Source organism: Miniopterus schreibersii (genome assembly GCF_964146895.1).
Source record: "Miniopterus schreibersii genome assembly, chromosome: X".
NCBI classification, from domain to species: domain Eukaryota; kingdom Metazoa; phylum Chordata; class Mammalia; order Chiroptera; family Miniopteridae; genus Miniopterus; species Miniopterus schreibersii.
This window is the reverse complement of record NC_138104.1, coordinates 71,483,029-71,509,357: the sequence shown is the minus strand read 5'-3', so window position 1 is coordinate 71,509,357 and position 26,329 is coordinate 71,483,029. Positions and strand designations below refer to the sequence as shown.

Sequence of the window (26,329 nt, the reverse complement as noted above, 5' to 3'; positions counted from 1 at the left end):
CTAGCTTCTTAAACATAAAAGAGAGTTTCAGAACACAGGTTTTGGAGTGGGAGAAACCTGGAATCAAATCTTAGTTCTGCCGCTCACTCCTCAGAGTAGATTTGAAGCAAATTACTCAACTTCATTCATTCTTGATTTCATTTGTGAAATTTCACAGGACTGATATGAAAATATACATATAACCTACTTAGCATAGTGCTTGGCACAATATAATAATCAACAAATAGAAGTTTTTATTTTCTATTTCTTAATAACCCCTAGTGGCAGCACTATATTAAAGCACTATTCAACAATACTCAAGAAAATAAAAACTTATTTTCAGGAGATACTATTTAGTAAGGCCAAAAAGTATATAATACATTCTTTTAAAGCTTTCCAGTAATAAACCATGTTGGCATTGCTACAGAGGTATGCTTCAGTGACCACAATAATATCTCTTCTACATTCAGCAATGCAGAAACATAGCTCAGTGAAACAGTCTACAAAAATCAGGCCTCAAACCTGAAGTATCTGAGTTCAAAAGCTATATATCATAGCCTATGTGACTGTATTTTCCTGCAAAAAATGGTAACACACTGCTCTAAGCCCTAGGAATATGTACAAAGATAACTGCAAAAGCACTTCTATAGAGACTGAAATTATAGGAAAAACCTCACAAATTTATATCCCATATCCACTCCTTCAACATGTTTCATATATAAGCTTGGAGTTGAGTTAAAAATTTAAAATAATTTTCCCCCCTGTAGCTTATCATGGTTTTATTAATGGGAAATCCAGCATACAATCAGTACTTTGTCTAATCAATGGCACAAGAATTTCTTCAACTTTTGGAACCAGCAATTGAAAGAATGCATATTTAGTCAAAATTACACAGTAAATTATCATTAACAATCTTCGCTTTCTCTCATATATACATATTCACACCAATAAAAATTCACCAAGTGCCAAGCACTGTGTCAAGGTCTGGGGATAAAAGAACAAAAATCAGTCCTTGTCCTCAAGGAGCTTACAATTTATCCAAGCTGAAGCTATACAACTGTTGACTTCTGGTTCAAGAAGGTGAACTGAGCACTTACATCACTTATACAACTGTTGACTTCTGGTTCAAGAAGGTGAACTGAGCACTTACATCACTTTCCAAGACCCTGGAAAAGTGATGGTAAAAGAGTACAAAAGTATAAATCACAAGTCAGGGACACAAATGGAAAAAAATACAAGATTTCGACAATTTCCGACAAAGAGCAGAGAGGAAAGAACTGGCTGATAACACAAAACAAAGGATGCTATAACCTAAAGTATGTTAATAGAAAGGGTTCCAATGCAAGAAGGAGTGGACTTGCAGGACAAAACCCCAGAGGGGCTCTACATGCAAAGAAGACTGATGTCAAAGAGGACCAGAGTCCCTGGCTGCTGTAGCTCAGTTGGTTGGGCATAGTCCCATGCACCAAGAGGTTGCTGGTTCGATTCCCAGTCAGGGCACATGCCCAAGTTGTAGGGTCGACCCCCAGTAGGGGACGTGCAGGAGGCAGCCAATGGATGTTTCTCTCTCACTGATGTTTCTATATCTCTCTCCCTCTCCCTTCTTCTCTCTCTAAAATCAATTTTTTAAAAATTATTTTTAAAAAAGGCCAGAGTGAGAAAAAGGCTGAAAATAAGGATAAACTGAAGATCTGAATTATACAAAGTTGACAAAATCTCCCTCTGAAAGAAATTCCTGTATGCAGAATACGGAAATCAACATACCAAGAATAGGGCACCCAAGGGCAAAGCTCTCTGCCCTCTGGCATTTGAGTCCTCCAAACGTAATAGCCAGCTGCCCACCCATTACCCCCAAAATAAAGCCTTCCTAGGTATACAGAACTCTCAGTCAGCCCTTCTACTAGCTCATTTTAAATAAGAAAAGAATCAAGAGACAGCCATTTGAAGAAAACCTGTAACAGAAGAGAAAGAAAAAATGTCCTTGGAGGAGCTGAAATAATTCGAGAAACCATTTTTAATTTAATTTTTTAAAATATAGTAAGATTCACCCTGGCTGGTATGGCTCAGTTGAGTGGAGCCTTGTCCCAAGCACCAAAAGGTGGCGGGTTTGATTCTGAGTCGGGAAACATGCCCAGGTTGCAGGCTCGATCCCCAGTAGGGGGCGTGCTGGGGCTCCTGAGGTTTGACATCTGTTTTTCTGTCTGTCTCTCTGTGTCTCTTTCTCATTCTCATTCTCTCTCTCTCTCCTTTACTCTCTCTGAAATCAATAAAAAAGAAAATTAAATTATATATAAAATTCAAAAATCAAAGAAAGAGGTATATAATGGATAAGTTCACTCACAACCCTGTTTCCCATTCATTTAGTTCCTACCACTCCTACAGGTAACCTTATTAAATTCTTGTATAGCCCTCCAGAGTTCCTTTAGGCAAATAAACATAAATATAAATTCTTTCTCTCCCTTTCTACACAAAAAGTAGCATAGTATATACTAAGCTGTTTTTACAGTCACAATATTTTTTTAATTGATTGATTTGAGACAGACAGACACAGGCAGACATGGATTTGTTGTTCCACTTATTTATGCCTTCATTGGTTGACTGTTGTATGTGCCCTGAGAGGGGATGGAACCTGAAACCTTGGCACGTATAGGGATGACGCTCTAATCAACTGAGCTACCAAGCCAGGGCTATAGTTACAATATTTTAAGATATTTTTTTCCCTGTCTGTACACAGAGGTTCCTCATTCTTATTTTTATTACCTATATAGTATTCAATTATTTGCTATCACATAAAACACTGCATATTTCATTTTGCCTATATGTGTATACATATATGTAAATTCCCTAAAATGGGATTGCTGGATCAAAGGAAATTTATATATTTAACTTGTATTGAAGCATACTCATATATCCAGAAGAGTACACATAATACATATGTATCTTTATATAATACTGTCAAACTGCCTTCCACAGGCATTGTACCAATTTAAACTCCCACCTGCAATGTGTGAGGGTGTCTTTTACCCCATGGCCTTGACAACAAAAAGGTGTTATCAAACGTTTTGATTTTTAACACTCTGATGGGTTTAAAAAAGGAACTTCTGTATGGTTTCAATTAGCATTTATCTTATGAGTGAGGTTAAGTATCTTTCACATAAACAATAATTAAAGTCAGAAATAAGCCAGGAATTCCTATTATTACTGCTACCACTTAAGGAAATAAAACAAGACCTACAAATATTGGAAAGTAGGAGACAAAACTCAAAATTTACAGACTACATGATTATCTATCTAGAAAATACAAGCAAATCAACTAAAAAACTATAATAGGAACTACGTAAGAGAGCTCAGCAGATAGGTCAAAGACAAAATCAACAAACAGAAATCAACAGCTTTGCTAGACATTAACAATAATCAATTAGAAAATGTAATTTAAAAGACAACTATCCTAAGGTGAGGGCTTGGGCACGGCGAGTGGAGGGTGGGCAACCTCGGGAATGGGGCAGGAAGGGCTGGGTGTCCTAGAAGACGGGTGAGTCAGTGTGATTTTTTAAAAGATATTTTCAAAAAAACTATCCTATTCATAGGAGCAACAAAGCTATAAAATATTCATCTAGGGATAAACTCAAGAAGAAATATACAACATTTATATAAAGAAAATGATACATTTTCACTGAAGTACATGAAATACACTTTTCCTTGGTCAAAAGATCCAATATCAACATCTTCATACCCCTCCCAGATTATTCCAAAGTCAATGCAAACCCAATCAAAATCTCAAAGATATTTTTTGTCCAAAATTGAAAAGCTGATTCTAAAAGAATACAAGGAAATCCAAGAAAATCTTGAAAAAGAAGAACAATGAGAACTTGCCTTACCAGATATTACATATAACTATAGTAAATTAAACAGTTTCAGCACAGAAACAGACAAATGGACTAAGTAGTAGAAAAATCAGTACACTGCCTATTGTGAGGATACAGCAAGAAGATGGCTATTTACAGCCCGGCCGGGCGTGCGATCAGAGTTCGATTCCCGGTCAGGGCACATGCCCGGGTTGTGGGCTCGATCAATGACTCTCTCAACATTAATGTTTCTATCTCTCTCTCCCCCTCTCCTTTCCTCTCTTTAAAATCAATAAAGATATATTAAAAAAAAAAAAAAAAGAAAAAAGAAGATGGCTATCTACAAACCAGGACACAAGCCCTCACCAGAACTGAATTTTCTGGCACCTTGATATTGTACTTTTCTGCCTCCAGAACTGTGAGAAATAAATGTTTGTTTTTTAAGTTAAAAAAAAAAAAAATCAGTACAGAGCCCTAGCTGTGTGGCTCAGTTGGTTGGATGTTGTCCCATACACCAAAAGGTTGCTGGTTCGATCCCCAGCCAGGGCACGTATGAAAGGCAACCAATCGATGTTCTCTCTCACATTGATGTCTCTCTCTCAATCTCAATCTGTGTGTGTGTGTGTGTCCTTCTGTCTATTTCTGTCTCTCCCTTCCCTTCTCTCTAGGGTCAATGAACACATCCTCCAGTGAGGATTAAAAAAAAAAAGAATCAGTACAGAAACAGAGACGTTATGTATGGGGATATAGTCCATGATAAAGATAGCATTTCAAATTTGTGAAGAACATATAGCATACTAAACAGTATTAGAATAATGGCTATCTGTTTGGGGGGACAAGTTAAATACCTAGTTAAAACTCAGTCACAAAAATAAATTCCAGGTAAATTAAAGGGCTAAAAATAAAAAGTTAATATAGCCTGGCAGGGTGTGGCTCAGCAGTTGAGCATCAACCTAGGATTCAGGAGATCGTGGTTCAACTCCTGGTCAGGGCACCTGCCCGGGTTGCGGGCTCGATCTCCAGTTGGGGGGCGTGCAGGAGGCAGCCGATCAATGACTCTCTCATCATTGATGTTTCTCTTTCTCTCTCCCTCTCTCTCCTTTTCTCTCTCTGGAATCAATAAAGATATATTTTTTTAAAAAGTTAATATATATAACTATTAAAAGAAAATACAACAATATATTCCTAACCTGAAGAAACGCCTTCTTAAAAAAACAAAATGCAAAGGTCATTAACAAAAAAGCTAATACATTTTGCCATTCGACTATGGACAAGGTTAAAAGATAAGCAACAGACTGGGAGCCAGCATTTGCAACATGTATAGCAAAGCATTAATATCCAGAATATATAAAAAACTAAAAAAATCAGTAAGAAGAAATACAAATGGCTAATACATGTATGGCACAGGGATGGCTCAAACTTTTTATTAAGCAGGGAGATGCAAATTCAAATAATTCAATATCATTTTTGTCCATCGGATGAGCAAAATAATAAAATATGTTAATATCATGTTTTGAGAAGTGTGTGAGAAATCCTGCACTGTTAGCAAATAAACTGGAATAGCCTTTTCATATGGCAATTCCGAGTATCTAGAGCAAACTTGTCACCCAGCAATTCCCCTTCTTAGCATTTACCTGAAAAATATTCCTATATATGTACAAATATATATGTACAGGAATTTTTTAAATGAAGCACTGTTTGAAGTAGCAAAAAAACCTGGAAAAAACCCTTAAATATGTATCTTTAAGAGAATGGTGAAATAAACATGGTATATCTGTAATGTGTAATAATATGCAACTGTTAAAAAATGAGATGGATATATATTGATATATAAAAATCTCCTACACATATATACTAACGAAAAAAGCAAGTGGTAGTACAACAGATACATTACATCTATATATCATTTATGTAAAAAAAACACACAAAACTTTATAATTTCCATATGTACTCATATATATATACATGCACATAAAAAAACACTGAAAGGATACACTCTAAACTGATCCTTGTGGTTAAAGGAGCATGTAGTATGAAATGCTATGTATCCATTAAAAAGAATGAAGTGAGTATATACATATTGATATATGTATGTAAATACAGAGTAAAAGGACTCTACAAGTTCACAGTCAACTCTTAACAGTTACCCACTGGGAGGGCAGGAAATTGGGTAAAGGGGAACCTTAAAGTTTAATCTACTTCTATATTATTTTAATCCTTTAAAGAAGAACTGTCCATCAACAACCTGTACAAAAGAACCAGTTAAGGATATTGTAATTTCTTAAAATAACTGAAGGAAGGACAAAACTAATAATTATGTACAACATACATTCAAATGAATATCATCAGTTAACACGTATTGAGTGCTTTGTGCCAAGCACTGTAAGCATTTTCTCATGTAATCATCACAAGAATCTTGAGGTAAATATTTTTATTCTCATTTTACAAATGTAGAAACTAAGCTCGAAAAGTTAACTTGCCCAAGATCACACAGCTAGTAAAAACCAGGGCCAGAATTCAAGCCAGGCATTTGACTCCCAAGTCCAATCTTAACTACTCCTAATAGGGGGCCATGTATGATGTGGAGACAGATGCATACACTATACATCACCCTGAATTTTATAGATACATGTACTAAACAACCCCATCACAGTCCTTGGGAGTTTATAGCACTAAAGCTATCTTCTTCCTCACTTCCATCCTCCAGTTTTGATTTGGCAAGGTCATTTCCTCAATTAAAGATGCCTTTTTTTAAAAAATTTTTAATTTTCACCCGAGGATATTTTTTCTATTACTTTTCAGAAAGAGTAGGAGGGAGGGGAGAGGGAGGAGGGAAAGAGGGGAGAGGGAGAGGGAGAGGGAGAGGGAGAGGGAGAGGGAGAGGGAGAGGGAGAGGGAGAGGGAGAGGGAGAGGGGGAGGGGGAGGGGGAGGGGGAGGGGGAGGGGGAGGGGGAGGGGGGGAGGGGGGAGGGAGGGAGGGAGGGGGAGGGGGAGAGGGAGGGAGGGAGGGGGAGGGGGAGAGGGAGGGAGGGAGGGGGAGGGGGAGAGAGAGGGAGAGAGAGAGAGAGAGATCGATATGAGAGAGACATACCGACTGGTTGCCCCCCGCACTCAGGGGATTGAGCCTGCAACCGAGGTACATGCCTTTGACTGGAATAAAACCCAGGACCCTTCAGTCTGCAGGCTGACACTCTAACCACTGAGCCAAACCAGCCAGGGCTAAAGATGCCCATTTTATGTGAAAAAATGTCTGGGTCCAAATTAGAAAAGGGGTTGAAATCATCTCTATCTTCTTTCATCATCAAAATTAAACAATTTCTATTTACCAGTCACCTACCCTCAAATCATTAATTAACACCTCACTCTACCTAACCCTTTATAACAGTGGTGGCAAAATTACATACAGCACCCAGGCCAAACCCACCTCACTTCACTGCCTGTTTTTGTATAGTGGGTAAGCTGAGAATGATTTTTATACTTTTAAATGGTTGAAAAAATAAAAAGAATATTTTATGATACATGAACATTATTCAAAATTAATATTAAAGTGTTCATAAATAGTTGTATTGGAATATAGCCATACTCATTCATTTACATATTGCCTATGGCTGCTACAACAGTCACTGAGTCTGCAACAGAGACTCCATGGCCTGCATGGCCTAAAATAGTTACTATCTGGTCCTTCACAGAAGAAAGTTTATCAGACCTTGCTTTATAGTTCCCCAAAACACTTCATCTATTCAACTCAATTACTCTAACAAAAACCCTGACAACTACTTGGTATTAGCCTGAATTCTGAAAATTAGGAAAGCTCAGAAAAGTTTAGTGTCTTGCCAAATCACAGAGCTAGTAAGTGAAGGGGATAATTGTGGAACTCTGCTTTTCTAGTTCCAAATCCAATATACTTTCTACCACACTACCAACCTCTCCTGATTAATCAATGAGTTTAGACATTTGGTGCTAAAATTTACCAGATGGGTAGAGACAAAAAAGCTTTAAATTGGTGGGAAAACATTTATCAATTGAGAAACTTTGACTCCAAAAATATATTAATAGAATACAATGCATTTCATATGTAGTTCTATAATGTGCAAAGTATATTCCCATTTAATTAGCAAAGGAACCCTGCAAAATAGGTAGGGCTTTTGTTTTGTTTAATAAATATGGAAATAGATGCGTAGGGACTTGTGTGAGATTACACAAAGGCAAGATCAGAACCCAGGCTGACTCCTACTCCAGTGACATTTCCCCACAGGAACACGGTCTCTCCTCATAAGGATTGTACCTGTTTTTCCCCCTTAGAAACAAAAAGCAATAACTCACACATTTTCAATAAAAAGACACCTAAAATATTCTTTTTAGAAGGGATAAATTAACAATTTAACAAAATAATGATCAGAAGAGATACCAAAAATTGCTGGTCTCTTAACATTTTGATCTCTGTTCAAAGTCAACTCCTCAAACTGACCACCTGAGCTAAAGAGGCTCATCCTCAACATCCCAGCAGCCTTTTACAATTTTCTTCTTAGCATTTATTTTCTGAAATTGTTTATTTGTTGGCTGTCTGTCATCCTTCACTATAATGTAAGCTCAAACAGGGCAGGGTCATTGCCTGCTTTGCTTCCTTTGCATCTATCCCCAACACATCAACGCTGGCACACTGGAAGAAAGCAATAAATATTTGTTGAATGAATGGTAGAACCTACAAATACTTTGGGTAAATCATACTCCACAATTCACTTGGGCTAACAGCTTCAGACTAAGTTATTAGTGCATTTGAACGGTTCCTTAGCAAACGAACCGTATATCTTCAAGGGTTTTTTCCTTTAGCCAGAAACATTCAAAGGCTAACTCTGAATGGAAATGCCACAGTAGCACAGCAGCACAAAAATTATTCTCTGGGCAACAGTGAATATAATCAAAGCTGAACTATCACCTCCTATGTCTTGGGGCTGATCAAGCAGATTTCCCATTCTTATATTAAAATACATCCCCTAGATTTTGGGGTTTTTTTTAAATGTTTTTATTGATTATTCTAGAGAGAGAGAAAGGGAGAGGGATAGAAAGATAGAAATATGGTTGAGAGATGAACACCCATCAGCTGCCTCCTGCACGCCCCCTACTGGGGATCGAGCCCACAACCCGGGCCTGTGCCCTGACTGGGAATCAAACCAGGGACCTCTTGGTTCATGGGTTGATGCTCAAACACTGAGCAACACTGGCCGGGCACATCTCCCAGTTTTTAAAAATTTCAAATTAATGTTCTTATTTTAATTATGCTTAACTACCGGCTGAGATTTACCAACCAATTGTGCTGCACTAAATTTTAATTCTCATTTTTACAAGTAACCAAGTTAAAATAACCTTAAATAAATAGAATAATATATGGTTAATTATAGCCTAAGCTACAAATAAAAAGTCTCCACATTTTGGTCAAGAGGTGAGCTCACAATCATAAACTATATAACTCATAGATATGATTGCTTTTAGGATAAATCTAATACCAACTTCTGATTAATTATAGTCTAAATCTGCTTTTTGCCTAGTTTTGGTTTTTTTTAATCCTCACCCGAGGATATTTTTTCCATTGCTTTTCAGAGAGAGTGGAAGGGTGAGGGGTGAGAGAGAGACAGAAAAAAAACCCACATGTGCCCTGACCAGGTCAGGGATCGAGGGTCGAGCCTGCAACTGACGTACATGGCCTTGGCCAAAATCGAACCTGGGACCGTTCAGTCTGAGGGCTGACACTCTAACCACTGAGTCAAACCGGCTAGGGCTTCCTAGTTTTAAGCAAGGATTTCACCCTTCACAAACAATTTGAAAACAAAAATAATATTCTTTAAAAATCACTTCTGTAACTTTATGCCTGGCTGGGCATGGCTCAGCAGTTGAGCATTGACCTGAAATCCAGGAGATAGTGGTTTGATTCCCAGTCAGGGCACATGCCCAGGTTGCGGGCTTGATCCCTAGTCAGGGGCCTGCAGGAGGCAGCCGATCAATGACTCTCTCATCATTGATGTTTCTATCTCTCTCTCTCCCTCTCCCTTCCTCTCTCTGAAATCAATAAAGATATATTTTTTAAAATCACTTATGTAACTTTAGCATAAAAATTGTCTTGCTTGCCATACTGAAGTTTCTGATCATAAAAGTCTCACTGACTCATAAAGAGCTTTAGAATATCCCACACTTCAAATATAAGATGTGACCTGCAAAAATGCATGTCTCCCCCACAAATGCCCAAAGAGAGACTAAATATCACCACAGAAAGCTTCTTTTAACTAATATACACATATAGTATTGCATACTATATGTGTTCAATGAAGCTGAACCCTTACCACATAACCATATACAAAAACTAACTCAAAATGGATCAAATAACTGAATATTAAAGCTAAAACTATAAAGCTCTTCAAAGAAAACATAGGAGTAAGTCTTCATGATCTTGGATTTGGCAACAAGTTCTTAAATAACAATAAAAAGATGAACAACCAGATTAAAAACTGGGCAAATGATTTAAATAAACATTTCTCCAAAGCAGAAATTTAAATAGTCAACAAGCATGTGAAAAGATGCTGAATATCATTAGTCATTAGACAACTGCAAATCAAAACCACAATGAGATATTGCTTCACACCTACTAACATGGCCATAAAACACACACACACACACAAAGTAACAAATGTTCGTGAAGATGTGGAAAAAAATGGAACCGTTATATATTGCTGATGGCAAGGTAAAATGGTACCGCCACTGTGGAAAACAGTTTGGTGGTTCCTCAGCAAGTTAAACATAGAATTACTATATGAACCAGAAATTCCACTCCTAGGTACATACCCAACAGAGTTAAAAACAGGTTTTCAAACAAAACCTTATACAAATATTCATACCAGAATTATTTACAAAAGCCAAAAGAGAGGGCTTCCAGTCAAGATGGCAGGGTAGGTAAACACTATGCTTGCCTCCTCCCACAACCACATCAAAATTACAACTAAAATACAGAACCACCATCATTCTGAAGTCTAGCTGAATCAAAGTCCTATAACATATTGAGACTTATAGGATGGGTGAGATGAGGAGCAGGCTGGTCCCACACCCATGTGTGAAATTTAAAAATTGGAAGGGAGGTCCTGGCCGGGTGATTCAGTTGGTTGGAGCACTGTCCTGTGCACCAAAAAGGTTGCAGGTTCTATTCTGGTCAGGGAACATTCCTAGGTTTTGGGTTCAATCCCAGTTGGGGCATGCGTAGGAGGCAACCAATCAATGTTACTCTCTCACATTGATGTTTCTCTCCCCCGCCCCCCCCCCAAATAAATAAACATATCCTCAGGTGAGGATTAAAAAGAAAAAAATTAAAAATAAAAATCAGAGGGCTATCTCGGCTGTGGAGGTCCCCTCTGAGAAGCCAGGGGCCCCAGCCCCTTGCCAGGACCCCCAGACCAGGAAGAGAAGTCCCCATAATTTCTGGCTGTGAGATGGAGGGCTGCTGGAGTCCAGGCATTCCTCTTACAGGGCCTGCGCAAGGATGTACTCAGACTCGTAATAACTTGAAAGGTGCCAGGGACATACAGGGAGGAACTGAATTGTCCAGCAAGGACTGGAAGGGCAGCTTTCCCCCAGACATAAGTGCTGGCAGAAGCCATTGCCCCTTTGCTGAGCCCTCCCACCAACAGAGCTGGCAGACAGGTGCCATATCTGAGTCTCCATCAACCTGGCTAACACTGTTAGCCCTGCCCTGGTGGTTCCCTGAGACTCAACTTGGGGGCCCACCCAAACCATTCCCAGTGGCTTTTCCATATTAATGGCCTGTCTTGGCTCATGCTTCAGACTTCCCTAAAATCTCTCAAACAAGCAGCATCTGGGCTTGGCATGCCGGTACCTCTTGCTAAGTGGCCTCAGGCCTGGCACTAGCGAGTGGCCAGCCTTGATTAGGAGCTTGGCCTCTCCCAGGCAACTCCAAGCCCAGCACAAGTAGCAGCCATCTGCAGATTGCTTTGTAGCTCATGCCACGTGGCCCCAAGCAGAACACAGGTGGCAGCTGACCTTAGCCTGCACCTTCCAGGAGGCCCCAGAACCAGCGGACACAGTGGACAGCTTCAGACCATGCTGAAGCACCACCCAACCACCTCTACAAGTGGCACATTCAAGGGGTTGACTCAGCAGGCACCAGAGTCTCACTGAAGCCAGTCCTGCTTCATGGGGTTGACCTCTACATAGCAGATGATCCTTGGTGATCATGACCAGTTCTTGAAGCCAATCAGCCTGGGGATAAATCCCACCCATTGGTGCACCAACATCAATCAAGGCTCAACTACAGCAGAAGAGTGCACATGGACCACACTGGGGGGGAGGGGGAAACACCTGGAGCACCTAGATCAGGTAACCAGGGAGGCTGCACCACTGGGCCCTACAGGCCACTCTACCAAGACCAGGAGACATAGCAGTTCTACAGGGAGGCAGCAAAAATGAGGAGACAAAGAAACCTGTCCCAAATGAAAGAACAGAACAAAATTCCTGAAAAAGAACTAAATAAAATACACAAGCAATCTACCAAATGCAGAATTCAAAGCACTGGTTATATGGATGCTCAGTGATCTCAGTGAGAACTTCAACAGACAGGAAACATAAAAATGGAGATTAAAAAATATAAAAAAGAACCAGTCAGAAACAAAGAACACAAAAATGAAATGAAGAATACATTACAGGGAATCAACAGTAGAGTAGATGAAGCAGAGGACAAATGTGTGATTTGGAAGATAAGGAAACAGAAAACACCCACTCAGAACAGCAAAAGGAAAAAGGAATTAGAAAAAACGAGGATAGTTACAGGGTAGGGGGTGCAGGGGGGTATAGCGGGGATAAATGGTGATGGACAGAGACTTGACTTGGGGTGGTAAACACACAATACAGTGTATAGATGATGTGTTGGGGAATTGTACACCTGAAACCTGTATAATTTTGTTAACCAGTGTCACCCCAATAAATTCAATAAAGAGGAAAAAATTAGGGTAGTATAAATAAGAACCTCTGGGACAACTTCAAGCACACCAACATTCACATCATGGGGGTACCAGGATAAGAAAGAGAGCAAGGAATTGAAAACCTATCTGAGAAAAACGACAGAAAACTCCCTAATCTGGTTACTACAAGTCAAAATACAAAATAATTTTAAGTCAAATATACAAAATCCAATGAAAATGACATATTTCAAAAAAAGGAAAAGAAGCCCTAGCCAGTTTTTCTCAGTGGTTAGAGCACTGGCTCACGGACAGAAGGGTACTGGGTTCAATTCTGACCAAGGGTACACACCTCACTTGCAAGCTCAACCCCTGGCTCCAGTCGGAGCTCGTGTAGGAGGCAACCAATCAATGTGTCTCTCTCACATCGATGTTCCTCTCTCCCTCTCCCCCACCTTTCCATTCTCTCTGAAAAGCAATGGAAAAAATATCCTCAGGTGAGGATTAAAAAAAAGAAGAAGAAAAAAAGAAAATGGAATATTTCTATGCATTTTAATGATTTTTTTGCAAGTAACAGCTTAAAACTTTAAAAATTAAAATGATACTTGGAAACAAAAAAAGTCAAAAGATGGAAAGATCTCAAATGCCCATGAACTGATGAATAAGCAAAATGTAGTAGATACACACAATGCAATATTTAACAACAAAAAAGGAATAACGTATCAATATATGCCACCCTCAAAAACATGCAAAGTGCAAGAAGCCAAACACAACAAGCCATGTATTGTATGATTTCATTTATACAAAATATCCAGAATAGGCAAATCCATAGAGATAGTATATTAGTGGCTACCAGGGGCTGGGAGAAAAGGGCAACAGGGAGTGACTGCTTAATGGGTACAGGGTTTGATTTTGGGGTGATGAAAATGTTTGGGAACTAGATGTGCAACATCATGAAGGTACTTAATGCCACTGAACAGTACACTCTAAATGATAACTTTTATATTATGTGAATTTTATAACAATAAAGAAGTTACCAGGCAAAAACACAGAAAACAATGTTACTTCACTTCTATTTTTAAAAGGTCATGAACCCTGGCCACTGTGGTTCAGTTGGTTGGAGGGTCGTCCCGTACACCAAAAGGCTGAGAGTTGGATCCCCAGTAGGGGCACGTGTAGGAGGCAATCGATCAATCACATCGGTGTTTCTCTCCCTTCTTCTCTCTCTAAAAATCAATGGAAGCATATCCTCGGGTGAGAATTAAAAAGAAAAGATCATGAAAAAAATTACATATCCCTGGAAGAAAGGGACATTAAAGGTTCATTTCTGTAGTAAGTTAATCTCAACATGTTTCCAAACCAAATTATCTCATGATAAGCTCTAACAAAACAATTAAAAATGGTATCAGATTCTACTTTTGAAGCTTTAGGAATTTCTGAATGAATGCCTTATAGATGTCCTTTACAGTCATCAAATATCTCCTAACAGTGCTATATATTTTATGATTTCAAACCAAAATGGAAAAGATGCACCCTTCTGAAAGTATTCTGGCTTTTAGCCAACAGACACAATCAAGTATATCTGTGAACAGAGCTGGTTTACTTATACTAAGATGAGAGACTGAGAAAGGAAGGGTTTTTTCTTGTACACAACCTCCCCAAACATATACACAAAAATTTCGGCACTCCATTAATTATTTTTATGTAAATTATCTGATTAGAAATCTGACAGTAATGTAACAGTTTTCATTTTCGTTACTTCTATTTTTTTAAAATATATTTTTATTGATTTCAGAGAGAGGAAGGGAGAGGGAGAGAGAGAAAAACATCAATGATGAGAGAGATTCATTGATCGGCTGCTTCCTGCAAGCTCCCTGCTGGGGATCAAGCCCCCAACCCAGGCATGTGCCCTGACCAGGAATTGAACCATGATCTCCTAGATCACAGGTTGATGCTCAACCACTGAGCCACGCCAGCTGGACTTTCTTTCTTTTTTTATTAAGTTATTTATTGGTTTTTAGAGAGAGGAAGGGAGAGAGAAATATCGATTTGTTGTTCCGCTTATTTATGTATTCATTGGTGGATTCTTGTATGTGCCCTGACCGGGGATTGAACCCGCAACCTTGGCATATCGGGAAGATTCTCTAACCAACTGAGCTACCACCAGGGCCTCTGACTATTTTCTTTACTTCTGATTCTGGTTCAGTGCAACCATTGGCTTTATCATTTACTGGCTAAATGATGGGACATCTTAATGAAAAGAAATCTCTCTACTTTACAGAAGAAAGTTAAAGTACACTTACAGAAATTTAACTCCTAAACCACCACAGAATAATTACATCAACAAATGCAGACTTGTGATATGAGTATCAACATTGGTCTAGAAGTCAGAACTCCAGGGTCAATCACTTACATTACAAGTTTACTAGGGCAAGTCTTATTTTTCTTAGCTTTATTTTCTTTCTCAGGTATAAAAAGGAAAATAACTTTCCTGCTTGTCTCCCAACAGAAGTACAGTAATAAAAATATGTACGAGGTGTGTTGGGAGCACTAAAGAGGGGCACCTAACCTAGCTTGATGTAGGATGCTGAGAAAAGGGAATAAGATGGGAGTAGGAAAGACTTTCAGAAATAGTTAATGAGTTCAAATTCAAAGGGAAGGGGGGAGAGAGAGCATTCCAAATGGGGGGAAGGGGCATCAGAAACAAAGGAGGTGAGGTGAATACCACAAGTCTGTTGTTATTCCCCTTCTTAAAAGAGTCAAGGGCTCCTAACTCTTCAGAGTAGTCCTTCACCCAGGCCTCAATGTATGATTCCAGTCTTATTTCATTCCACTCCCCAAATATACAATGCTTATTCTTTCCCGCCTCAATACTTAAATGTTCTTCCACTCCAGGAACATGTAGTTCAAAATGGGGATACTACCTTGCCTGCCAGACTGAGTGCAACATTTCCAGGCTGCCACTTAATAACTAAGTAGTATTCATTTTAACCTAAGAGACTATGAACATTGTATTTAAACCCTGGGTAGCCAAAAACAAGGATTACTCTTTCCAACATCAAAGTAGAATGAAAGAATGTTCTCAAATTTGCAACATTTCCAAGATAAATGAATATATGTCAGTAAAATTCGTAAAAAGTAATCATGAAAAGTTAAAAATCCATAAACTACTAATCTTGACCCAGAACAGAATGAGACCATCACAAGACATCCTTACCAGATAAGTAATGTATTCTGAGAACAAAATGTTCAAGTAATCTGCTGTAATTTAAACTCATAAAAAAATCAAGTTCCAATTTTCCAAACAAGGTAAATTCAGAATTACAAAAAAATCATGTATAATCATTTTAGCACTCAAAATCAGCTTTAGTGTATTTTAGCTACTCTTTAATGCAAGGTAATTTTCCTTTGAACTGTTGAATTTAAACAATTTTTAAACTTGTCAATCCAGAGTATAGAGACTGTCTAAAAGACACCTGCTGCTCTGTGTCACACACTGAGACCTCTTCAGAAGTTCTCTTGGTGTTACAACTTACTATAGATGAAAAACAGGTAAGAATGCCTCCCAAAATTGGATGCAATCACTATTATACAGAAGACTTTCACAATTTTAAAGGCTATTATTCATATAACTGCTTCAGTCAACAGTAACTCTTAAGAAGGACTAGCCATACCATTCGCATCTGTTTAGAGGGTTCGATTTCATTTTAACAAGGTCTATCAACTCCCAAGATAGGGAAACACACACGTGCAGGATTTCCACCCATGCCCCACTACATAAATGTTTCACCACTCAAAACTAGTCAAACAAAACCTCTTTCAGTACAGTGAAGCCAGCTCACCACTTTTATCCTAACCCTCCTCATCCCCAACCTGTCAGTTACAGAACGCACCACCGGATCCCAAACACCTCTCAATCTCCTTGAATTTAACCCACTTACACAACGAGCCAGCAGTACCCCTCACCCCGATTCAGTTCTACCGACCTGCATACATCAACTGAATTTCTAAATTAAATCAACTTTCCCCCACCCCATAACCCACTGAAACCCAACTTCCCATACCCGAAGCGATCTTCCCTTTCAGTAGCCTCAGTCTAACTTAAATGATCACTCAGTCCTTTGTCAACCGTCTCCGGCCCCACCAACTATCCTCTGCACATTCCCGGTCCCCTAGTCTTCCATCAAGTCCTAAAGTTGCCACCTCCCAACAAAACCAAAAAAGACAAAAAAACGCACCTCAACCTCAAACCTGCCCTTCCCCACGTTCACCCTCTTAATTTTCCTCTCTGCCTGTTCGCTCATACCGACAACAGCTCCGACAGCCCCGAAGACCCGAGCCCGGCCTCGTCCCATACCTCTTGGGGACCGCAATCACCTCGCCTCGGTCAAACCGCCCCCCACTAGGGCGCTTACTCCTAACAGACTCTTGGTCGCCGCTGCCTCCCTCCATTCATCCCCGGCCCATTCATCTCTCAGCCGGATCCCAGACACGCCCCCCGGCCTCCTCCCTCTCTCCCAGCGCTCAGCCCGGCCCGGGACCCTCACCAGATTAGAGGCTCTAGCAGAGGGAGACTCTGACTCTTTTCGCTTCTCCTTCGTCCTCTTTCAAGCCTCCGCTCGCCCCTAGACTAGCCACACCATAAAACACACATACGCACACGCCGCCTCCTCCTCTAACGCCTCCTCCGATGCTTCTTACTCCCCTCCTCGAGGTCTCGCGCTCCGCTCCGCTTCGTGTGCGCGTGCGCGCGCGAGCGTCTCCCCGCGAGCCCACCGGGCCGGCTACCGCGGGTAGGTAAAGAGCGGGCGGGGTTCGGGGCAGCTGGGTGCGAGCCCAAGCTCGCGCTCGCCCGGGAGCTGAGCAAGCGCACGCGTACTCCAGCCAGGGAATTCAGATGGAGAGAAGAGAGGGGCGGAGGGGGCGGGGAAGGGAGGGGAGGAAAGTAGAGGGGGAGGGGCGGAGAAAGCCGAAGGAGCAGCCCCAACTCCGAACGGCCCCGAGCGCAGCGAGGTGCCGAGTGGCTGGCCAACTAGAGCGTGCGCGCTCCTCCCCCGCCCTTTTCGGCGCAGCTGGAGAGAGAGATGCGCGTCGAGGAGAAAGGCTCCGTTCCTTTCCAAGAAGAAAATCTCAGTAAGGAACCACGCGTGACATCTCCTGTATGCTCAAAAGCTCATTCTCCACGGCTGCTTTCAGAAAAAGTCCAAGGACACACAACTTCCTAGTCACCAACCATCCACTCAGTTTTTCACATGACTCTAAATGCGGTAGCTCTGCGAGATGTGGTACCCGCCCGCACCTTTCCAACTACCACCCCTAACTCCCTTTTTTCCAACTCCCGGCTTTTCTCGCGAGACCCATACCTGCCGGCTTCGGGATTAGAAGTCGAAGCACAGATTTACAAATACCGGTCTCCCGGTTACGTTGCGAGGGCAACAGCCACGGCATGTTCCCCTGACCCCCCGTGACTGCAGTGCGCGCGCGCGGGGGCTGAGCAACAACGAGTGCAAGGATGGGAAAGGGAAGCTATGAAAGGGATTTTTGACGGCATGTAACCGCTAGGCCTGGGCACGTGCCCTGCGCCTCACCGGCAGGTGCAGTGTACTCTGGGAATTGTAGTTTTTATTCCCACCTCCAGTTCCACTCCCACCCTCAGCCTTACTTAGGCCTCTGGCCGGGAGGGGGATTACTGACGCCATTTTGCCAGGAACAATGGCCCTCGGCCCTGGCAGAGACCGGTAGGGGAGGGAGTAAGTTTTTAAGGGTTCTGTTAACCTTCCCTGGCCCCTTGGTGCCATAGCAACCCTTTCAGAAACTTGGCCCCGCCCCCTCACCGCTCCACAGGGCTCCTAGACTGAGCGCACGCGGAAAGGCCACCTCCCCCTGAGACTGGGTATCAACATCTCCTACCGTCCACCTCTCAGATCCTCTAGTTAGTATGAATGCTACCTCCTTAGAGCATTCACTACATGTTAACCTCAGGACAGCAACTTTGTTTAAGAACTGGTTCCTACACTGTATCAGACGCAATACAGATTGTTTCTGTCATTCCTGTATTAACAATCCTGGCTCCACAGAAGAGGAAACCGAGGCTCAGGAGGGGAAAGTGGACATGACTTGCTCAAGTTCACACAACTATGTATTGAAGAGTCGGAACTTGAACCCAAGTGTGCTCAGTCCAGAACCCAGGCATTTTTCAACACTCCTCCCCACACACACCTCGGGTGAGTCTGGTGTCACAGCCCCAGAATGAAAGCTCCTTAAGGGCAGGATTTCTTTCCCAGTGCCCCTTAAGCCTTAGTAGGATGCCTTGAGGGAAAGAGGCTGGAAAATGCGAGGCTAATATTTTCAACTGCACAGCCTAACCCTATCGCTGAGTTATACCAACCTCTTACCTGCAACACTTTTTTTTTTCTTTTTCTTTTCATAGTGTAGGCCTCAGAGCCTCAGCCTTTTTCGGCTTTAAAAAACTATCAATAAATGTAACTTTCCAGAGTCCAAATGGAGTGGAATGGTGGCACTGTCTTGTCTCTGCACCTTTCTTCTCAGAGGTTGCTTTTTAATCCCAATATTGCCAGAAAATGCAAGGAAACCAGACCTTGCCCTTAATAAACTCAAGTCCCCATATCCCAATTTTAATAATGGAGTGGAACTCTGAGGGAACAAAATTCATAGTTATAAGGTCCAGCTATTACACCTGTGGAGATCTTCCTTTCTAGCTAAATTTGAAAGAACAAGTTTCTCCAGATAGTGCTACCACCCTACCTTAGAGGTCTCTGCTTTCCAAATTAGCGGTAGAATGAATGGGGTCTCCCCAAATCCTTCTTTCCTCACTGCCCCCCTGAAGATAGTCCCTTTCCCTGTTGAATTATTGACGACTGTGGGGAAAATGGGTAGCACAGCCAAATAGCCACTTAAGGACAATATCAAAGGTTACCAAGTTATTCCAAGTCTTTATAGGTCCTGACTCCCACTGAGATGGTAACTAAAAACTTGTATCCACCATTTTTATTTTTCAGTGACATTCTACTCCCACCACCACCACCACATACACCTCACCTTTAGGAAAAGCAAGAAGTACCTCCCTCAGTTGTCCCCTGTTCCTCTTTCTTTGTCTCTGAGCCTGATGATGTAATCAACACAGATCAATACTTGGAAGCATTAGCTTCTCAACCTGCTCAGATGTCAACCCATCCAAGAAGTCCCTCTTTGACAGTCAAACATTTGCTAAGTAAATCTAACGTAGTGTAACTTTTATAAACTTCAGAAATTAGAAAATCAAACAGTCTGCTTCTCATCTAAGTACAGGTCCTTCTCAATTTAGGCCTTTTATTGACATATGTGTTCTTCTGTTTGAAACAACCTGTCCATAACTCAGCACAAATGCCACTATAGGAAGAGAAGGGCATGGGCAGTTATATCTAGTCAACAACAAACATACAATAGAGAACATTCCCTTCTTACCCACTAGTTTCCAATGACTCTCAAGTGGAATTTGTGTGCTGTTTCTATTCATCAAATAGAAAATTTGACTTATATTAACCAGTTATATTTGGTTTTACATTATTCCAGGAAAACATCCTTCCAATAATCTACTTCAACTTATCTGAAGGGTCTGGTGCCAAGAGATTACAAAAACCTTCACTGGATCCATTTTTAGACCCCACATTCTGCAGGAATGGAGATGGGGAGTAGTTTCATGGCCTAGCTAGCTGTTGATCTTTTCCCTTCCACACAGGATAGTAACTCCTTCAATCAAGATGGAACCAAGATGAACCTCAAAGTTTACAATTAGCTGACTTCCACAGCCATGGGTAGAGTTGTGACCATTTCTAGAACTCAGTTTCTGACCTTGATCCCTCCTTTGACCAAGCTATTAGGAAAACAATATGTCGTTCTTTTTTTTTTTTTTTAATTGACTGGATAAAGAGAGAGAGAGAGACGTTAATTTGTTGTTCCACCTATATATGCATTCATTGGTTGATTCCTCTGTGAGCCCTGACCAGAGGTTGAACCCAAAACATTGGTGTATTGGAACAACACTCTAACCAAATAAAATACACAACCAGGGCACAATATAACTCATTCTTGATGTTCATTTTCCTTATCCCAGGTGATGCCGTATTTTGGGGATCTTATGTAGTGCTCAGGTATGTGGGTGAAGTAAAGATATCTGCTTGCAGGTCCTTAGATTCTGTCAGTTACTGCTGAGCCCTCTGCCCACATGGGTCGTTTCAAGTGTTGTGGTCCTATTTAACATATCTGCCACACTTAGGACATGGAACTCAATGCCAAGGTCACCTGTTGGTCCATCTACCTAAACATTCCACACAGCCCTTCCTCTCTCCTCTTCCTGCCAGCCAAGGTTTGCTTTGGGGAGTATATGCCACGTGAGCTCCCAAAGAGCTCTCTCATCCTCTTCTCCCAAAGGAGGGGGGAGTGAGAAAGAGAAGAATCTTTTCATAGGCTTGTGCAAATCTTTCTTCCTTTTAGTTTTCTGGCCCAGATACTGTGTCTCTGCCTCTGCACCCTAATCCCCCTTCCCTAAGGCTTATACTTTTGGAACACAAAAGCAAGAGAGACTGGCAGTGTATTTGTTTTCCTGACTTGCCACCTCCTTTCCCTGAGATATACCACAAAGCTGACTACTGTGGGGAGGGGGGGAAGAGAAAAGAGAAAAAGACAGGAAAGAAAAAAAATCTAAATCTCAAAATAATATTGCAGCCACATTCTCCCTCTATTAAATCTTAGCATCTCAGCAAAGAAAATTTACCTCTCATTCAGATTCCCCTGTTCAAGACAGTAACTCCCAGGGCTCAGATAAGATACCTGGGTGATCTTTTTTCCAGTCAAGCCTTGGCACTGGTTAAACTTCTACCTGTACCATCTAGGGGCTGATAATGTCTTCCCAGGAGGCTCTCTCCTCCCAGCACAAGTTGAGTGTCCCCTAGTAAGAATAAGCATCCCCTACCTCAGAAGTGAGCAGCTATCTTTGGTTTAGTGACTGACTTAGAAATACTCCACCTTTCAGATTGGACAGTGGAATTTCTCAAGCCTTACTATGGAGTGTGATCTCCTCTTCCTAGACACAGTCTTTCCTCATGTGCCACAGGTTATATATTAGGAGGTAACTGAATCTTGGAGAGCCTAAAAAGAGTAAGCCCATGCCCTGGCCATTGTGGCTCAGTCAGTTGAGCATTGTCCGGTCCACTGAAAGGTCACTGGTTCAATTCCCTGTCAGGGCACATGCCCAGGTTTTAGGTTCAGTCCCCAGTCAGGGTGGGTTTGGGAGGCAGCCGGTTGATATTTCTCTCTCACATCGATGTTTCTTTTTCTCCCTCTCTCTTCCTTTCTCTATAAAAAATTTAAAAATTGAAAGAGTAAGTGCACATCGTTTCTCTAAAACTTTCTAAGTGTATGGAATCTTAACTCCTGTTCCAAGTCCCCATGTGGACAGAATACAGAGCCTGAGTTGGGGTTGCTAGAACAGCCCTTTCCCTCTCCAGAAGATCAGTTCTTAAATAAATGTACAGTCTAACGTAGTATATTCTTCTGGAAATCTGAGAATTCAGTCACCTGGGAAAACTAACAAGGCTACATTTGCCTGCCTCCCTTTCCTTATCTCTCTTTCTCTCCCTCCCTTCCACTAACACCTCTGAATCTGTTCCAACATTCCATAATAATCTTTTAAAACAGTCTTGCTACAGATCCTTCATGCAGCGGGAATGAATCAGAGTCTACCACTAAGATGTATAATAATAAAAATAATAATAGCCAATAATTAAATAACATTTACTATATGCTTTATAGAAACTCATTGAATCCTGTGGGGTAAATGCCATTATTAACACCATTTTTCAAATTAGTAAATCAAGGCATAAAAAGGTTAAATAAGTTGTCCAGAGTAGCACAGCAACTACAAGGCAGAGCTAGATTTAAACCCAGTTAGTTTAGTTCAGAGTTCATGCTCTTAATCATTTTCCTATATCTTTATTGTCTATGATTCCATTTAACTTAATTAATTTATTTTTATTTTTATTTTCAATTACAGTTTGCATTCAGTATTATTTTGTATTAGTTCCAGGTGTACAGCATAGTGCTTAGACAATCATATACTTTACAGTGTCCCCCCGATAGTTCCAGTACCCACCTGGCACCATACATAGTTATTACAATATTATTGACTATATTCCCTGTGCTGTATTTTATATCCTTGTGACTTTGGTAATTACCAATTTGTACCTCTTAATCCCTTCATCTTTTTTCACCCAGTCCCCCAACCCCACTTCTCCTCTGGAAACTATCAGCCTGTTATCTGTGAGGGTGTTTCTGTTTTGTTTGTTTATTTTGTTCTTTAGATTCCACATATGAGTAAAATCATCAGGTATTTGTCTTTCTCTGTCTTACTTAGTTCACTGAGCATAATACCCTCTAGGTTCATTTAGGCTGTTGCAAATGGCAAGATTTCATTCTGCTTTAAGGTAGAGTAATATTCCATTGTATATATGTAACACATTTTTAAAAAATTTATTGATTTTAGAGAGAGTAAGGAAGGGAGACAGAGAAACATCAATTTGTTGTTCCACTTATTTATGCATTCATTGGTTGCTTCTGGTACGTGCCCTGACCAGGGATCAAATCCACAACCTTGGTGTACCAGAAGAATTCTCCAACAAACTGAGCCACATATTCTTTACCCAACAGTCTATCAATGGACTCTTAGGTTGCTTCCATATCCTAGTTGTTGTAAATAACACTGCAATGAACATAGGGGTAAATATCTCTGCCTATGTTCTAGTACCACCAGTCCATCACTCACATCAGCCATCACTGAATGATCTTTCTAACCCACAGATCCATCCATGTCATTTAACCTGCTTAAAACTCTTCAGTTGGCTTCCAGACACAATGGAATGACAGGGACCAGATTTACCCTCTGCCTAAAACAACTAAAAAACACACAAAATATATGAAAAAGTGTTTTTCAGATGATGGACATTAAGTGGTAAGCCCTGAGAAATGGGAAATGAATGAGGTGAGTTCTGCGATTGCCCCAGCTGACCCCTGAAGAGAGTGTCCAGGCCACAGTACAGGAAGAGCGAATTCAAGTGGAGCTTGATGTTCTTCCCCCAAGTTGAGGAGGTGGAGCTGAAGATTCAGGGAAGCAGGATGGCTAGAATTCCTAGAGCAAAATACCACAGAAAAAAGAACTGCATAGAGAGTAGAGAACTGCACAGAGGAGCAACTACAGAGATCTGCAGGGCATTCCTCTCTAATCTTCAGCTGAGCACTCGTCAGCACATGCATGTGAAGAAATTATCCAAGGCTGAGGAAAGAGTAGCCTGAAATGAGCATGGGGAAAAAATTCTTGGTGCTCATATAGAGCTGGAATCATTCACATGTCCAACAGTCAGAGCGGAGAAGACTTTAAATACATGGGGCATCAGGAAAAGTAGTAAGAGGCATATTGACACAATAGTAAGGCAAAATTAGCCCTAGACTAAAGACTATGCTGGTCCCATCTACAGTATTTGCAAGCAAGCCCCAAAAGGATAATATTGCTTCCAAGTAACTTATCTGTATCCTAGAACAAAGCTCAAAAACATTTAAAAGAATACAAAATAAAATCCAGAACCCAATATGGTAAAGTTCACAATGTTTGGGGTCCAGTAAAAAATCATCAGGCATGCACAATAGCAGAAAAATGCAACCAATAAGGAAAAAAAAAAATCAATCAACAGCAAGAGACCCAGAAATGACACAGAAGATAAAATTCATTGAAAAGAACATTAAGCCTGGCTGGGTGTGGCTCAGCAGTTGAGCATCGACCTAGGATCCAGGAGATCCGGGTTTGATTCCCGGTCAGGGCACATGGCCAGGTTTCGGGCTCCATCCCCAGTCAGGGGCGTGCAGGAGGCAGCCAATCAATGACTCTCTCGTCATTGATGTTTCTATCTCTCTTTCTCCCTCTCCCTTCCTCTCTCTGAAATCAATAAAGATATATTTTTTTTTAATGTTAAAAAAGAAAAAAGCATTAGAACAGCAATTATAAGTATATCTATATGTTGAAGAAGGTAAAGGAAACAGTGAGTATATTAAAGAGAAAGATGAAAGATATTTTTTAAAAATCCAAATTAAACTTCTACAGGTGAAAAATTAATTGTCTGAGATGAAAAGTACAGTAGATGAGATGAATAACCCCATTATTTTCCAACAAATATTTGCTGAGGTCCATAGGAGAGATAACACAGTTCTTGAAAATAGAATGCTTTTTAGTTGTACAGTTTACATTACATTGTTTTCAACCAGAAGTCTCCTGCTATCCTGCACATAAATATATTTTTTAAAAATAAGCTGCTTTAAGATTTGCTTGGACACTGGACATTGCAGAAGAAAAGATTGATGAACTTGGAAACAGTAATAGAAACTATCCAAAATTAAACACACTGAAAGACTGAAAAAAATGAAGAGTATTAGTGAGCTGTGATATACCTTCAAGGGACCTTAATATACATATAATTGTAGTCTCAGAAAGAGAGAGGAAGCATAAAAAAAATCTGAAGAACTATTGGCTGAAATTTTTCAAAATTTGTTGAAAATTAGGAAAACACAGATCCAGGAAGCTTGTTTTTAATTTTAATTTTAATTTTTTTATTTTTTTCAAACTATAAGAGAAAGTTTATTTAGAAAGTCACAGGGGTAGAAGTGAACAGTAGAAGAAATGGACGCAAGAAACAAGTTACAGAGGCAAAAGAAGGATTCTTGGAGCTTAAAGGTAAGGGGCCTGAGTGAAGAGGAGGGGGAAGGGAAAGGCCACAGTGTGCTCCAGGGAGGGAGAGGGCCCCTTGTTTTTTAACAGTGTTCTTTACATAAAGAACAATGATAAGGCTGACAGCAGACTTCTTGTTTAAAACAATATGACCTATTGGAAACAGAAGCTCCCTTCGCAAGTAAGCCTTACACTTTCTACTTTCAAGAACTGTGTTATCTCTTCTAAAGACCTCAGCAAATATTTGTTGGAAAATAATGAGGTTCATTTATTTATTACATTCATTAATTTAACACATTCTGTGATCAACTTCAGGTGAGAAGCCAGGGCAGAGGGCTAAGTTAGGCCAAGTCCCGACACTTGACCTTGTAGTTTAGTCAGGGGCCTCCCCGAAAGATCTATGGTTTTATAATTTTCTTTTTTTTTTTTTAAATATATTTTTATTGATTTCAGAGAGAGGAAGGGAGAAGGAGAGAGAGAGACAGAAACATCAATGATGAGTCATTTACCGAGCCCGCGACCCCGGCATGTGCCCTTACTGGGAATCGAACCCTGATCGCCTGGATCCTAGGTCGATGCTCAACCGCTGAGCCACGCCCGGCCGGATAATTTTCAATATATATGTATATGTGGATATGTGGATATTTTTTCCATTGCTTTTCAGAGAAAGTGGAAAAGAGAGAGAGAAAGAGAGGGAGAGAAAGAAACATCTACGTGAGAGAGACACATCCATTAGTTGCCTCCCACACACACCCTAACCAGGGCAGGGGACGGAGCCAGCA

At 40.7% G+C, this 26,329-nt stretch overlaps 1 protein-coding gene across 1 annotated transcript in view; it reads right to left on the bottom strand.

The window, feature by feature from the left end:
• WNK3 (WNK lysine deficient protein kinase 3) overlaps window positions 1–17,649 on the bottom strand; it is a 135,670-nt gene extending 118,021 nt beyond the window's left edge. Inside the window, exon 1 of the mRNA XM_081125312.1 lies at window positions 17,326–17,649. The gene's annotated coding sequence lies outside the window, so the exon portion shown is untranslated. The remainder of the gene's footprint in view (window positions 1–17,325) is intronic.
• Between the last annotated feature and the right edge of the window lie 8,680 nt (window positions 17,650–26,329).